This window comes from Manis javanica, chromosome 3 (genome assembly GCF_040802235.1).
Source record: "Manis javanica isolate MJ-LG chromosome 3, MJ_LKY, whole genome shotgun sequence".
Lineage (NCBI taxonomy): Eukaryota > Metazoa > Chordata > Mammalia > Pholidota > Manidae > Manis > Manis javanica.
The window spans coordinates 98,156,898-98,169,158 of record NC_133158.1 but is presented as its reverse complement, the minus strand read 5'-3'; positions in this window follow the sequence as shown (position 1 = coordinate 98,169,158).

Here is a 12,261-nt window from a genome sequence, read left to right as displayed (position 1 = left end):
GTGAAGGGGTGGAGGACTGGGGTCCACCGCCAAGAGAAAGAAAATTTGCTGATGAAATGGCATCACTAAAAAGCACTGTGGAAATAGTAAAGGATGTTGTGGTGGCCTGAGAGGAAGCAGCGCAGAAAGGAGCAGCGGCACGAGAAAGAGCGGCACGAGAGCGCAGGCTGCCATGTGCCTTGGTGCGGGTGAAGGACGTAGTAGGGCCGTTGGCCCCAGATATGGAGGAGTGGAGGGTGGAGGCCTGCCAGTGCCGGAGGCATCAGCCCCTCCTCGCTTGAGACCCCATCTGGTTGAAAGCTGGTGGAGAGCCCATAAGACTTGGCAACCACAGGTTCTTTCAGGAGAGGAGCAGCCCCCTCCACAGGTCATGGAGCACCCCATGCTCTGCTTTTACCCTCAGGCTCAAGTACAAAAGGAGATGTGGTCTGCTTCTTGAAGGAAGAGTTTGGAGGGTCCCATGAAGGTCACGAGGATCCAGATATGGGTTGATTTGATAAAGGCAGGAGCAGACAAAGAAATTGGATGCGAAGTCAAACAGATTCTTACTGGAGCTGTGGCAACAACTGAGACTGGAGCAGCAGTCCAGCTGCTGAGGATAAAGCAAAAGCCAGAGACAAAGCAACAAGATTGGCCTGTGAGTCTGCAAGACTTTCTGCTGGAGACGCTGGAGAAGGTGGGTGTTGTAAAGCCCACCCATGATTCTTTGGTTAACCCATTTGGGCAGAACTGCTTTGAATACAGCCAGGATGACCACTTGGTGGCAATGGATCTCCTCCGGCTTGAGGGTTATTATAATTTGTTGTAATTTTTGTTATTTGTATATTGTCATAGCCTCTGTTATTGTTATTGAATTTGGTTACAGTGCTCCAGCTTTCTCGCACAGGGACCATTGCAGAGGATTGAGGGCACATAGATTGAGAGGAGAGAATCCTGGAGGGGTGGAGTGTGGTTAAAATGAAAGTTCCTGTGGCCAGGATTCTCTCCTGGCCCTGGTTGGTTAGCTCACTACACACATGTGGGCAATACATTGCTATTGACTCTATATAAAGAGCTCCACCCAGTGTTTTGGGCGACATGGTGACAGGGCTGCAGGGGTGCAGGAGAGCAGAGCAGAGGCTGGAGTCGGGGCAGCGACCGGCTTGCTGCATGCAGACTTGCTCTGAGTGGATGGGATTTTAGTGATTGACCTGCCACCTTGGAAATAAACTTGTGTATAACCCTTTCACCCCAAGAACATTCTACTGTCATTTCTTTGGTCACGCTGAATCCATAGTGAACTTGCCCGGGGCTGAAACCCATTGGCAAGACAGTCACATAGGATGGGACAGATTTCAAGGGAGAATAGGAATGGGTGGAAGCTTCTGGGTGAGAGTCAGCTTCTATCTATGGAAGGCACAGAACTAAAGACTGGAGAAATTGAATCTATTATCAAGGTCAAATGATAAGCAAAGTGTTACAAATTAGATTAAAATCCTATCAAAAAAGAAGGTATGCAGTTAAACACAGGCATATAATAGGGAAGAGGAGCACAAGAGGAACAATCAAGGACATTTCTGTTTTTGAGTACCCCAAATTCACTTTCACTGGTTGCAGATTGTGTGGTATGTGGTTAAAAAGGCTTGGTTATAAAGTTGCCTTCCCAGGTTGCAGTGATCACTTACCTGCTCCCACCTGCTCCATAGAGGCCTCTGCTCTAGCACAATGCAGAGCAGGATGTTGTTGCTTACAGGGCTGTTGAAGCCCAGATGGCCTGAGTGGGTTTAGAGATCTACTTTGATGTATCTGAGCTTTTTAGATCCTTTGGCCTTTCTTTCCCATGCCTGTCCTTCCAGTTTCCTGGACTTCCTTTTTGCCTAATTAGAAACACTTCTTTGTCTTAGCTTTCATTTCTCATATAACCTCCTTTTCTCCAACTGTGTCTCTGTCTGTGCTGTGTATTGGTCCTGACTCTGCCCCTTTTTGGTGGTAACAATTTATCTCAAGCCTCTAACGGCAGAATGTTTCCAAACGTGCCTCACTCTTAGCTCTAAATTCATTTAAAGGATCTCTATGGGCCAATTTTATTTTTATCCTATTCAACTGGAAGTAAATAGTTAAGCAACAGGCATGAAAAACATTCTCTCCCTTTATTGGAGTTTGACCATAGGGAGAGTGACATAATCAAACCTGCTTATGAATATACTAATGTCAGACATCCTGGCAAACAAACTGATGACTTTTGCTGGCAGGAAAGTTCTTATCTTGGGAATGATTTTGTCAAGACTTGCCCGATTGTCTAGAATTGTCAAGAGCAAAATAACAGGGAATCCATTCATTTATAGGGCATAATTATCTGAATATAACATGGTAAGGTTTCATATAAAAAATGGCTCCTCCTCTGTAATTGACATGGGTGTATATATGTTCTGGAGATTACATATTTTCATCTATGCTAGGTGCTTCCTGATGTGATAAAAAAAAGGCCTGAACAGTTGTTTTGGTGGCTGAGACCTCTATTCATTTGGTCTTTGCCTCATGATCAGCCGTTTCCTTGAGATTATTAGTATATCTTGAAATGGATAAGCTCTCTGATTCATATAAGACTGAATATATAATCTAATTATTTTTGCATTACTTTACTTACCCAATATTCTTTTGCTATTATTCACCAGTACCCACGTTTCTAGGGCTGGAAATATATTTAAAATGTCAAGGTGTGAGAGATTTTCACTGTTTAGTTTCTGTCATGAGAAAACAAAGAAATCACTAGGTACTTAAGAAATTATTTGAAACACAAAGTCAGATCATGGTTCTTATTTAATATTATTTTTAAGAAATATAAATTTTAGAATCTCTCTCTCATGAACATTCATCTAGAAAAACCACCTGTTATTTTAATATAGTTCTTAAAAAGCTACCTTTCCTTATTCTAGAAACATAGGAAAGTTGTAAGACAAAATTATTAAATTTTTTTATTTATATATAATGAAACCTATGGTAAACATTTAAATATATCTTACTCCAAAATAAGTTGGTTGTCTAATAATTATTGAATATCAACTAAGTATTAGGACCATGCTCACATTCTACATGTGCTAATTAAATTTCATATACCTCATGTTTTTTTCAAGTAGCAATTATTACTTATAGATGAGGAAACAGGTTAAGAGAAATTCAGTTGTATTCCTCAGGTTATATTCAGTAAATGGGAGAGGTCAAATTCAAAATCAGGGCTTTCGAATTCAATAGCTATGCTTTTACTACAGTGCATTACCTAATGTAACACTGATAGAAGTATACATTATCATGGAATTAAGTTGGAAAGATTTTCCTTTGGATTATATACCATTATTAGGACATTTAATAATATTAGTATCTGACATTATTCATTTCTAGTTTAAAATTCAAAATGATCATTCCACTTTTAATATTCTGAATGAATGTAGTTTGTCTTTATTCATGAATCAAACATTTTCAAATTAGTTTCAGTAAAGCAACATTTTCAGCATATTCAACTTACATTTTTAAATTTATTACCTAGTTATGTATATTGAATACTTTTTATAATTCCATAAGAGTTAAAAGCATAAAGAGTTTGATGGTGTTATGTTTGGACACCTAAAAGAATTTAAGTCAACACTAGAAGCCTATGCAAATTTTATCTTTTCCTTTTAGAAGGATTGAAACATTGAAAATTTTTAGAAACTGAGAGATGGAAATTCCTTGTGCTTTGACATTGTGTTGGCCAAATCTATGTGGTTATGATTTGGAAGGGAACAGAGTGCTCAGGCATGATGTTTCTCTTATGGTGGTTGTTTCTCAAAGAAAATCAATAATTTTGCCATTACAGCATTTTTTCCAAATTTGCATATGTATTTGTTGGTGTGAGTTTCTTAAGGCTGATTAGCTTTGGGCCCTTATTTGAAAAGTAAAAGATCTGATAATGGAAAATAATCACCTGTTATTACTATTAATAGTCCATGTTCAACTTCACCTTGTAATATATGCAGAAAGTAAAAAGAAAAAATTAGTTTATATTCTTTTAAATGAGAAATTGAGGCATAAAAATTTTCTTTACCATGATCAGGACATATGGCGTAAAGTGAAGACCAGCTTCGTGTGTGGGGAAAGCAGAAAGAGATGTGGGCCCTCCTACATTCCCAAACAGAAGAATGTATCTTAAGATCTGACCTGGAGATGGGAATGATATTTAACAAATGGGATTCTTAATTCAGTGCCTTTAACTAGTAAGAGTTAGTCAGCTATTGATTGGATTCAACTGCATTCAATATTTCTTCCTGTTTCACTTGCATGTTTTATCTATCAGAATTAATTAGTCTGGGGGAAGTTACTATCATTCAAAGTTATCATTTTAATACTAATTTCATTAATAGCTAACTTACTAGCAGTACTTAAAAAGTTTTACTTTTTTAACTCTATGTAATATTACGTGTTTCAGAGAGGTAGGGGCTGAAGTTATGCCCATAATACAGATGTAGAAGTAGAAGACTAGAGGGACTATATAATAAGAAAACAGGCATAGGGCCAGATTTAAGCCCAGGCAATCTAACTCTAGTGTAGATAGGTGTTCTTAGCTGATGCATTGTATAGCCTCTTGATAGCCTGGTAAGTGACCTTTACTATAAAGTGCACAGTTGTGGCCTTTTATAAAAGCCTCATTATCAAACATATTTATGTATGGTTTAGATGAAGACATGAAATCTGTAATGGTTGCTATTCAGGAGAATTGACTGTCAGATGCCTGTGTCATAGCCAACGCTTAATCAGCAGCTAAAGCTGGTCTATGATGCCAAGGATTGAGAAAATAGTGCAAGTCTACTAGTGACCAATGTATAATACTATTCTTAGGATTGTACATAAATATTTCATGCTCTGTTATATTTTTTTGGTCAATGTGTGATGAGATATTTTATCTCTAGTATATTGTAAGTTAAACTTAACTTTTCTTTATGTTGAAGACATTTTAAATTGTGTTTTAAGGCTTGCACTTTTTAGATTAAAATGCTACAGTAATGATGATGAGTAAAAATGAAGACTAATTTGAAGTTGAGTAGAATAATTGAGTACATGTATGTACACACAGGCAGCTTTACCCTCAATATTATAATAAATTAGTTGACAGAGTTAGCTTTTGGCATGATTGACAGTGTTAGCACCAGTTTAAGTGTTGACTAAATCTGCATTCTTATTATGATTAAAAACGGACTGTGTATGAAATCCAGTTGTCTTACCAAAGGGTTTCAGCCTTGGGCAAGTTCGCTATGGATTCAGTGTGACCAAAGGAATTGACAGCAAAACGTTCTTGGGGTGAAAGGGTTTATTATCTGGCTTGTTCTCCGGTGGTAAGTCGAGCACTAGCGTCTCTGTCTCCACACAGAGCACTGGGCTGATCTCTCTATATAGTGCAATAATAGCTCATTGCCTAAAGGTGTGGAAGCAGTAGCCTAGCAACAGGCCAGTTACATCATCAGGTGGTTTAAGTTCAGTGAGGATCATGGCCATAGGAACCCCAACTTCCCCACACCAGTTTACTATGGAAATCTAGTCACGTTGTAATTTTCTTACATATTTTATTTTGATTTGATTTACATTTATAATTTTATCAACTCGTGCTACTTAAAAATGATTACCATATTCCTTAACTAATATGAAAGTAGAAGTCCAATAATCATGTTAATTATAGTTTCTAGTGATATTTCAAAGCATTTTGTCATTGTTTTTGACAGATACTTAAATATGCCTGTATATTCTTTACCTATTAATTTTCATGATAGGGTCATCAAGTTATGCTTCTTTCTATTGAGTTTCTTATTTGTGGTAGGTAGCCAGATGTATCTTTTTCAATTGGTTGAATAGCAGGAGATAGATTCACCCACACTCCTTCTGCTAACATGATGATATAGCAAGAAGAAAGTTTACAAAAAGCAGCATGTGTAGTATCCTGATCAGATTCTTGAAAAAATTATCCTGCCAGTGAAATACTCAATGAAACTTAAAAATGTCCTCACATTTAATATATTTCCAAATGCAAGTACATTTCATTCCTCAAGTGTCATATCATGACTATGTTTTCACCACACCAATAGCTGGCAAACATTTACTTTTGGGTAAACTCATAGTCCCATCTGTAGCCAGTTATTTCTCTATCAGCTGTTTGGTTGTTAAAATTACTTAGCTGATGTTGAAACATTATGTTTCTCATTCTGGTAAATCAATTAATACACATAAAGGGTTTCAACCAGTGCCTGGCAAACAGTAAGCAATATAGAGTGTGATGTGTAGTTTTTTCCTGCAAATTTAATCTGGGTCCCTTGGCAGATTTTAGGATGAGACCATGTAGCTAACTTTCTAGATTTAAAATATTATGCACACACTAAAATACATCACTTAAATGTTTTGTCAAAGTGATGATCATGAATTTATTCCAAGTTTCAACAAAGCTGTTTACATACATTTTTAAAACACTGCTTCCTAGGAAAATCTTACTATAAATTTTACTCCTTATACTAGGAATAAATATGTGTGGTATCACCTTGTATAAATTGTATAGACCATAATTGTGTACTTCAAGTACAGCTACTTGTGTTGCCCCGACAGTACACTTTCAGGGGATGGGGGTGGGAGGAACAGTTTGCCTTGTGAATCTATGAAATAACTTTGAAAACTTTGTATAGTTATACTTTCCAGATGTCTACCTTATGAAGAGTACCTCAGATATTTTTATATAACTGTGGGTAAAATTGCAATATTTCCAGAATCTCTCCCCTGGCTTTAGTGCATCTCCATACAATAGTTGTTTGGTGGGGGTGCTGGTGGAGAGTAGTAGTCCATCTCCATATGCAAGAGACATAGGGCAGCCGGAGTGGATGACTGCTTTTAAGAAATAAACTTTATTTCTCCCTTTGACTGATTTTGGTTTCAAAGGTATTTGCCCGGGGTTCACCTCCCCCACCCCCACCCTGTGTTGCGATCACGTTTCTCTTTTTCTGACAATAATCTTTCTCCAATGTAGATATGATTTAAGGTGTGTGTGTATATATATATGTGTTCTAACTCTACACGTCATAATATATGGGAATTTGAAGAGACCCGTGTGGAAGCTTTGAATACTGATGAATTGAAGGGGTCCTGCTTTGTGTTAATCAACATGAGCTGTGGCCCAAGCAGCTAAGAGAAGGACTATATGCAAATTTTGACTAACCCCTAAATTGGACATATAATGGAATGACCACTAAACTTTATGGCTGGAGAAACCACCTCTAATTTTTGTTAATTTTTTTTCCTAAAACCGTCCCTATTTTTCAGATTAACATTTAAGCCTCAAAATAATTTTAAAAGTCAGGTCCTAGTATACCTTGATTAGTACCACTAAAGTCAATTAAACTATTAAAACATACAAAAAAAATAGCATAGCATTTTAGTCTTCATCCTTATTGAAAACAATGCTGTTTTACAGCCACAGGGCTTCAGTAATGTAAGGTTAGGATGCCCTTGTTTATTGCTAATCCAGTCTATGCTTTTAAAGTAAATGACTCATTTGCCATTTGGAACCATTTTAAGGGAGGCTGGGCTTCAATAATACATGCTAATAAACAAAAAGCCATTACAGCTAAATTTACTTTTACCTTTTTTCTTCCTATCAACATATTATAATACATGAAATTATAAGATTAACAAACTGCAGTATAGAATTTATTGTTAATGGGTAGACTTCTATAGGCCCAGAGCAGATTTTAAGATCTAAAAACAAAAGAAATCAATATGTAAGGAAAAAGACATGAAGATATGAGCATACCAAACTCAGCTCTCTATTTTAAGTCTGCTAAAGATCTACCACTTGGGATGGGATTTGTTGACCTTAAGAAAATATCTCCTGAGTGGAAACTGAATGTAACTATTATTTAACATGTTGTCAATAAATTAAGGTAACTTCGTAAAGGTTCCCAGGTAACAGGCAACCTAAAGAGCAATCAATCAGATAAAGTCAAATTGTAAACTCTGAAAATTGACATGTGCTAAGTGTGTTAAAATGAAGCAGGGGAATGATGTCACTGAGGAGAAAGAAAAGTGCTGATGTTAGTACAATTGTTAAAAACTGTAATTCAGGGAGATTTGCTGTGCAACTTCCTACCTGTGTGACATTGACCAAGTTTCTAAACCTCTCTGAGCCTGAGTTTCCACAGTTGTAAAACTGAGCTAATAAAATTCACCTTACTGTGCTGGTATAAGAAACAAATGAGAAGTACTTAGATAAATCTTTGGCACATAGATTTTATTCAATAAACCAAAGTTGTTATTGTTGGTTTTATTATTACAACAAAGTAAGTTGCCCATTGAACACTTTTTTCATGGTGACTTTAATATCCAGATTTCTCTGACAGTGGTTAAAGCTGCAGTAATTTAAGTGATGAATTTTATATAATCTTTTTGTCTGTGGAGATAGGCTGTTCTTTATCTGCTTCTCCTTAAACCTACACTTCAGCTCTCAGTGTAACTCTTGCCTGGGTCTCTTAGGTCTCCCTGTATCCTCTCTGGTTTCTTTTTAAACTGTTCCCTCATTGAAAAAGATCGTTGTTGAAGAATTTCTTCAGTGGTGTCCCCTTATTACAAGGGTATAGATGACTGTGTTTATCATAGGGACAAGGCACCCCAGTGTTCTCTAGCATGTGATCCCTGCCCCGGACTCATGAGGTGTTGTTTCCTGTCTGGAGCTCTTTTCCCCTCTCCCTTTCCCCATTGGGACTAACACATATGGCTGTGTATTTTATGCAGATTTCAGATCTCTTTCCAAATTACATATTTTGAAAATAATATTTAAAAATATTTATTTGTTCCATGGTACACAATGTCTTTTTTGAGATAACATAGTTGATAAGATATAAAACTAGGAATTTCAGGTCTTCAGAATCCAAATTCCATCTCTCCATTGTACTCCACTTCATTTTTGGCAAATTCTAGTTCCTTTTATACCTGATATTTCAAAGTTACTATCTATAACCAGTTCCCAAATGCTATCAATGGGTCTAATAGATTTTATTTTAAGCTTTTATTTCGACTTCCATATACTTGATTATTGCATTTCAGGACTTATCCATGACCCTACATTCCAAATTCCCATCAGTGCATAGCACATGTTTCTAGGATAATCTTTCTAGCTTTCAGATCTGATATTATCTCTTCCTGCTGTTCAAAAAATCCTTACATTTACCTGACATATCTCTGTCTACAGTTAGACTAATCTGCTACTCGATGTCCTCTATATCCCTGTCTCCCTCCCATCATACAGCACTGAAGGGCAGGGACTGAATCTTTTTCACTTTTGAACCAACCACCCATACACAAACACACAATCACGCAGCCCAGCAAAGTGATACTTACTGAATGTTGCTGATTCTTAACTTTGTGATCACATAGAGCTGTGGCATATAACAGGTAGCTGTGGTCAAATTCCAAGGAGAAAGTTTGATGTACATTAAAAAATAATTTTTGTAGTATTTTAGCCTTTAGAAAAATGTATCTATATTTTAACTGACATACAAGTTATAAGCCATGGTTTTCAAAAAAGCAAAATCAGAACTGTTAATAGAAACAGAAGAAAAAGAATCTGAATGGGAGCAGTTCCTGTATTTTCTGTCTGGAAGAACATAGGGAATGAAACACCAGATCAGATGCCATTTTTAAAGTAGCAGGTTGAGTCAGAATAAATGAATACTTAAAGAAAACATATCTTTATATCTTTAGTGGAGCATTAAGATCTAGGTACCCTTCATTGCTGCCCACAGCCTCACTCACCTTCAACAACAAAGTTCTGTATCAAAGTGATTAGCTGCTGGACATTTCAGCATATTAATATGACATTCTAATTAATCCAAATAAGGAGCACCATTGCTCTTAGGAGCTAATGATCACAAGAGAGTCATGATTAGTCATGTCAACTTAGGAAATTTCATCAGTTCTCATGCTACTTATAGAAATAAATTGTCAGAAAGCAGCAGTCCTTGAAAAAGGAGACAACTGTTTATCACCATTTCAGATAGAATCAAAACAAATTGCAATGGCACAAAACAAAGAGAGATGAAAAAGATGAGCAGGAGTCAAATCAGAAGGAAGGGATTATTAGCCTCTACTTTGTATCCTGTGGTAGCAGCTTTATATTCCAACTGTCATATGGTCTGAGGTGTCCAAAAGTACTCCTCACCATTGGCAGCTCCGCACATCTGCCGTATGCTCATCATCTGAGCTTTTCCTGTCACTTGAGAGGAAGGTGAAACTAGCTGGTCACCCCAGATGTGCTTTTTAGGATGTTATCTAATTCACCAAGATAGAAAAGTGAACATAGTTAAAGGGTAATCAAATGAATATCAAAAATTTTCAAATTATACTTTATAAAAAAGATAACAGTAAGAACTTTATGCTAAACAGTGTTTTTAGTAACTTTTAAGTTATGAAAGCCTCATATTCTCAAAAAAAATTGATGTGTATTATACATGAAATGTATAATTTATTGTGCTAACTGAATTTTTAAAGTTTAGAAATGTGTTCCATGTTTTAACGTAATATATGGCTTTTTAACATGGTGGACATTAAATCAGTGAAATTCAGAGTGCAGTACTTAATTTCATTTTCTTAGGCTTTTCTTTAAATTAAGGTATGATTGATATACACTCTTATGAAGGTTTCACATGAAAAAACAATGTGGTTACTACATTTACCAATATTATCAAGTCCCCACCCATACCCCAATGCAGTCACTGTCCATCAGTGCAGTAAGATGCCACAGATCCACTATGTGCCTTCTCTGTGCTACCCTGTTCTCCCCATGATCCCCCACACCATGAGTACTAAGCATAATACCCCACAATCCCCTTCTCCCTCTCTGCCACCTGCCCTCCCACACCCCTCCCCTTTTGTAACCACTAATTCATTCTTGGAGTCTCTGAGTCTGCTGCTATTTTGTTTCTTCAGTTTTGCTTCAGTGTTATACTCCACAAATGAGGGAAATCATTTGGCATTTGTCTTTCTCCACTTGGCTTATTTCACTGAGCATAATGTCCTCCAGCTCCATCCATGTTATTGCAAATGGTAGGATTTGTTTCTTTCTTATGGCCGAATAGTATTCCATTGTGTATATGGAGCACATCTTCTTTATCCATTAATCTACTGATAGACACTTAGGTTGCTTCCATATCTTGGCTATTGTAAAAAGTGCTGTGATAAACATAGGGGTGCATATGCCTTTTTGAATCAGAGAAGTTGTATTCTTTAGGTAAATTCCACAGAGTGGGATTCCTGGGTCAAATGGTATTTCTCTTTTTAGTTTTTTGAGGAACCTTCATATTGCTTCCCACAATGGTTGAACTAGCATCAGTGTAGGAGGGCTCCCCTTTCTCCTCATCCTCACCAGCATTTGTTGTTCTTAGTCTTTTCGATGTTGGACATCCTTACTGGTGTGAGGTGATATCTCATTGTGGTTTTAATTTGCATTTCCCTGATGATTAGTGATGTGGAGCATCTTTTCATGTGTCTGTTGGCCATCTGAATTTCTTCTTTGGAGAACTGTCTCTTCATATCCTCTGCTCATTTGTTAAATGGGTTACTTGCTTTTTGGGTGTTGAGGCATGTAAGTTCTTTATATATTTTGGATGTTAACCCTTTGTCAGATATGTCATTTACAAATATATTCTCCCATACTGTAGGATGCCTTTTTGTTCTGTTGATGGTGTCCTTTGCCATACAGAAAATTTTTAGTTTGATGTAGTCCCTTAAGTTCATTTTTGCTTTTGTTTCCCTTGCTTGAGGAGATTCATTCAGGAAGAAGTTGCTCATGCTTATATTCAGGAGATGTTTGCCTATGTTCGTCTTCTAAGAGTTTTATGGTTTCATGACTTACATTCAAGTCTTTAATCCATTTCAAGTTTACTTTTGTGTATGGGGATAAACAATAATCCAGTTTCATTCTCTTGCATGTAGCTGTCTAGTTTTGCCAACACCAACTGTTGAAGAGGCTGTCATTTCCCCATTGTATATCCATAGCCCCTTTATCCTATATTAATTGACCATATATGCTTGGGTTTATATCAGGGCTCTCTAGTCTGTTCCATTTGTCTATGGGTCTGTTCTTGTGCCAGTACCAAATTGTCTTGATTACTGTGGCTTTGTAGTAAAGCTTGAAGTTGGGAAGTGTAATGCCCCCAGCTTTATTATTCCTTTTCAGAATTGCTTTGGCTATTTGAGGTCTTTTGTGGTTCCCTATGAATT